Here is a 6,000-nt window from a genome sequence, read left to right on the forward strand (position 1 = left end):
GCTAGGCTGCTAAGTCCCTATGAGCTGAAGCTCAAAAAATGTAAAATGAAGTTTAAAGGGTTTTTAGGCACGAAACTGCAAATTGAGAAAGTCCTAGTGACTAGAACAAAAATAAAGTTAAAGACTCTAGTAAAGTCTTAAGGCCCAAAAATAAGAAATGAAGATAAATATAGGCCAAGTTTATGTTAAAAGCCTCAATAAGGTGTATTATAGGGTTAAGCCGAACCAGAGGCAAAATCATAATTTTGAAAATTTTCAGGTTGGAAAGGGGTAAAAGTGAAAATTACAATTGAAAATTCCATAAAAATTCTAGAAAATAGGAAATGGCATTTTAAGGCTTTTTTGAGAAGAAAAATGGGAATATTGTTCAAACAATCTTAGTGGTTAGAAGTAAAAGAAGCCAAAAAGAATAAGAGAAAGCCTAAGATTGTAAGGTAGTGAACTTATCTTTCTTGTATGCTTGATGTGTATACTCATGTGTTGATGTGCTATTGATGTTATGTGATGACAAATGATAATAATGGTATGTATAATTGCCTATGATGATGTATGGAAATGGTTAGTGTATTGATGGAATGAGGATATGCATGAAAAGTATTAACTATGTATTATTAATACAAATTAGGGGGATAAGAATGAGCCACGAAATGGTGACAGAGTGAAAGTGAGGAAAATGATTGAATCTGCCCTTGAAATTTGGTATGCTTAAACTACATATCTTGAGATTTAAAATAGTGGTAGATCATTTAAAATGGATATATGTACTAAGAGTTATGGCTACTCAGAGCTAGGGCAAAGAAACTGGAAAGTATAGTTTTCACAAAATAAGCAATAAACTTCCATGAATTAACTGTACAAATTGGCCTGGATCAAGTCCATATTTATATTTTTTTCATGTAGAAAATTAAAAGAGCTTCAAAATAGAATTTTCAAGCACCTTAATATGAGTTTTCTATAATTAGTTATGAACTTTCAAAATTGGACCGAAAATATGGAATTCACTCATAAATAGTAACCCCGAGTAACAAATTTTAAATTTTTAATCCATGGATTGGTTTTGTAAATCATTTATACCATAATGCTTTCGAATGCACACTAAAAGGGGTTTAAGAAAGGATGTTTCATCAGCATTATGCATAAGCATCTCTTTCATGAATTTCATGACACAATATCCACAATTTGAGCTTTGGTTTGGTTGTAGTGGGCACTATAAAGAAAGGAAAAGGAAAATATATTAATGATGATATAATGATATACTATATTTAGTTGAATAGTTAATGGTGATGAATACCATCACCTTTTTTCCATGCAAACACAGAATCAAATAGGCTGCCTTTGACCGATGGGCATGTTAAGCCTTGATCCATGTGAAATAGCCATAGAGCTCTAAGAATACAATGAAATTAAATGTTAATAATTGTCAAAAATTAGATAGAAAGAAGAAATTAAATTCAATACAATAAAACATATCCAAGATACCTATTAAACAGTGATTGCATAATAGTCGATTAGTCGGATCCCTATTAAGAGAATCAAAATACCAAATTCTTGGTTTGAAGGGGTTAACCACAATTAGAATCCAGCATACCCTAAGTACAATAAAGATAATGAGAACAATTAGAAACTATTATAAAATATAAAAATTTAAGAAAATTTAGTATACTTACCCTTCGTAGTAAGGTGCCCAAAAGAAAGTGTCACTATTCTTTACTACCTTTGAAATGAAAATATCCACTAAATCCCTCAATAAGTCTTGTTTCATACTAGGACCGTGGTCGGTAAAGGTATGGAGATTGTTGAACCTGAAATTTTCATCAAGACATAGTAATATAATAAATTAATGTTCTAAGTAGTTAAGCATTTAATCATGTTTTAAGAAATACCTTATATAAAAGTTACAGGCATTCATGCTAGCCGTATCATGCGTCAGAATTTCTTCTAGAATATCATTTGTGACGTACTCAGATACGACTCTACCATACCTTTGGCTCAAAGTCAAAAGGAATCATCAAGTAGTGGCCGTGTTCTAATCATGCCCTAATTGCATGTTCCTCAAGACATATTTGATATCTTGATGACACTACAAGAATAGGCTTAGAGGGCTTCTTCTATGAACATGACAACAACTAATCTCCTAATAGGTTCCTTTTCCCCTTAAACTAATAAACATATAGTTATCAATTAAAACATAACTTATACCTTATTTTAAATTAGCTGAAGGTTTCAACATATATATACACATCTTTTTAGGCACTATTAAGGTAATAAGACATCCAGGCCAAGCAACAAAACTACCCATAGCTTGCACTATTATCTTTGTATTTGGGGTGCGCATAGGATAGGTATAGTTGCCATCTATGTCAGTGCTCAAGTGTACCCTTACTTAATCAATAAGGAGAGCCATATTATGAATCATGGTCTCCCTCGGTATATTGAAGATGCGGCTCGTGGCGACAATGTGATGTTTAAGGCTATCTACCATATACTAAACATCCGCTTCACCCTAAGCTAACATATATATATTATTTAGTTTGCTTCAAAATAATTAAATATGATAATATAAATGCAAGCAGTATTGCACCTTCAATTGAGAGGGGAATGTGCAGTTGTCTTTCCTACTCAGGATGAGATTCAAAGCTAGCTATGGTACTTGGCTCTTGATTAATCAATCAAGAGCGCTTGCACTTTGACCTACTCCTTTAACCAAAATGTTTCTTTTTTCAACTCTATAAACTCAATAGAAGAAGGTGAGTTTGATATTGAGGGCTATTACCTAGCCCCAAAATAATCTTGCTTCGTGACTTCGAAGCCAACACCCCTAAGATGATCGGGGTAGCCAAAATTCCCTAGTGTCATCCTCAATATATTTTTATCATCTGATAGATTGCTTCTTTCTTGGAAAACCTCCTAGGACATAGTTTCCTGTGCAGCAAACATTATTAGTATTGTTGCTTTATTTTATTAATTTAATAAGAACGCATATTAAAACTTACCATCTTATCAATGATCTTCTTCATGTGAGGGTTATCAACTTGTCCATCTTTACTTTGCCTAGCCAATGCCCATAGCATTTGATGGGATACAATAACGCATGATCCCTCTTTTTTTATCACTTCTTTCTCAAGGCCTGTATACCCCATGCACCATTTTGATAGGGATATTCATTCTTCTTTAACCTCTCCTTATTTTGGGCGCTTAATTTCTATGAAAACAAAAAAGATTTAGGTGAACACATTAAATATTAAATACAATTCACTTTAGAATGGAGAATAAATGTTACCTAAAATTGCTTTTTGCAACATGATCAAATAAAAGCAGCCTAATCCTCTTGTTGGACCACTTTCCTTATTAGGAGAGGAACGTCAAAATCATTGGCTGAGAAAGGATCCTTTAAGTATTTCTTTGTAGTGAAATATCAAAACAAATGTAGTACTATTCCAGTCTTCTCCAAAAACATACTTCTTTTTACTCTTATCAATGTGGAATCTTGACTGCAAAACACAAAAATCAAACCATTAGTTTGAAGTATCTTGTGGAAAAAAACAAATTTGAACTATCATAATAATATCTTATCAATACCTCTTGCCAAATAGTATCCCATATTGCACAACCCACCTTCCTCCAATACTGTATAGTGATTGGCAAGGTGCTTTTTGCCACTGCACCAATGTAGCCAATGAACTTATTAGAATTCACAGCTTGTCCCTTCTTATTTCATTACACAACAAACTTCTTTCCCTGTGATCTTGCTTGGACCACCTCTTTCATGAAACAAAGCCCTCTCTGTATATGCTATACCTCTTATTGTAATAGTTACTTTTGTTTAGTGGTATTAGCTTACTGAGATGGATTATTAGTACTAGATCCACTATAATCTGCCATTTGTAATAAGATTAAAGCACATAACATTAAATAAGTGAATAAAATAAAGTCATCAGTAGCATAAAGAATCAAACAAAATCAAATCAAGTAAAAGTTATCTCAAACAATACTAAAGAGAATTTACATAATCAACTAGCTCTTTTCCTCTTTTTAGTCTTAGATTTTTGTGTTCTTCTTAATTTAAATTATTTTTATCTTCTTGTGAAGCACTTTCTCTTTTTTTTTAAAATCCATATTCTTTTATAGTGATCATGCCTAACATACATTCGTCTTCATTTAAAAGATATTCAAGTGATGTCCCTTGAAATGAATCATCTGCAAATGCATTGTCTTCATATCCCATCTCCTCATTTATTTTATTGGTCAACTAGAGAATATACCATTCTTTAGTAGCAGGATCTCGAACATAAAAAAGTTGTCTAGCTTAAGAAGCCAAAGTAAAAAGCTCTTCTTTATACCCTTCCTTATTCAAATTCAACTATATGAATCCTCAGTCTTCAACCCTCACTATATTATTATTGTCTACCCACTTGTAATTGAATACTGCAACCCTAAATCCAATGTAATCTGACATTCAAATATGCTCAACTACCCCAGAGTATGACATACTTACATATATAGGATTTTTATCTTTGGCACTCAATATATGCATGGTATTAGCTGCAAGTGTTACACTACTGTTTTGTATTTTACTCTGATTATCCTACTCTTTAGTGTAGAAAGTGAACCATTTTATGAGGAAACTTGTGAAAGAAAGTATATGTCTGCTCCTATTTGTCAAGAACTTTATTTTCTCATAAATTAAATTAGGATCAACATTGTAATTGCCATGCACGTGCTTTTTCAACCATGATCTAAATTGTTTATTGTGTGCTTTGGCATGCCAACATTTTAGTTCATTGGGATTATACCTCTTGAGTTAATCAAAATGTTTGTCTATATAGTCTTCAATCTCTTCAGAGTTGTGTAATACATATAGATGTGCTTGTTTCCCCTATTGGTCTCCCCATAATCCCTTCTTCACCTATTCTTCCCTCATGCCTAGATACTACTATCCTAATATTATTTGCATCTTTAAGTACTGGGTAGAAAATTCAGCAGCCTCTTCATAAATATAGCATTCTACAATACAACCCTTTGGCTGACTCTAATTTTTTTACATACCCTTTCAATATCTCCGTGTAACGCTTAACTGGGCACATTCATTTTAAATAATTTGGGCCACACAATTGCAATTCTCTGACAAAATGAACAATTAGGTGGACCATGATATTAAAAAATACAAGAAAAAAATACATCTCAAGTGCACATAACATAACTATGATTCAGGTTTGCAACCTTGGTAATTTATTGGGATTAATCACTTTGCTACAAAAAGACCTGAAAAAAGAAATATAACTTTGAAATTGTAGCTTGCACCTTATCAGATAAAATAGCCCGTATTGCCACTGGAACAAAGCTTTCCATCAAAGTAACCATGAGATTTTAAACCCTTTAGCTTCAAATCCTTATTTGAAACAAGGTTACTAATATTAGAAGAGTAACCTTCTGGCACTTTTTGTCACATCCCAAAAATTTTCACCTAGCTATAAGGGATTAAAAATTGGGATGAGGGTCAATGTAGGAACTAGACGGGGAAATGAAACAACTTTTGATGTGAAACCCCGAGGAGGTCCAGGCTAGCATTTTCGTAAGTATCAGTCTAGAAAGGGCAAAATGAGAAAATTTGAGAAAAATTCCAGAAAATCCCTGAAAAATGGGAAAGTGGAGAGTAGAGGTTTTGGAAACTCGGTTGAGGCCTGACAGGTGAAATTTCGGTGAAAATGAATTATTACGGAATTTCTCATAAATAGAGGTTTTTCGGGAAATTACTGGGAAAATAAAGAAAAATAATTATTTTGATGAGTTAAAGGCCTCAATAAATTTGGGAGATTGATGAAAAATTCATCTAAATTTTTATTTGAAGTTATAAAATTGTTTTTAGGCCTTGGAAACTCAAAAATTAATTTTAGGGAATTTATTTTCCTGTAGTAACACCGATAAAGGCCTAACCGGGGAAAATTCAAAATAAATACCTAGAGGTGGTGAAAAATTCTGAAAATTTCCAGATCGTATTCT

Source organism: Neltuma alba, unplaced genomic scaffold, assembly GCF_004799145.2.
Source record: "Neltuma alba isolate B1F8T4 unplaced genomic scaffold, ASM479914v2 tig00001496_pilon, whole genome shotgun sequence".
Classification (NCBI taxonomy): domain Eukaryota; kingdom Viridiplantae; phylum Streptophyta; class Magnoliopsida; order Fabales; family Fabaceae; genus Neltuma; species Neltuma alba.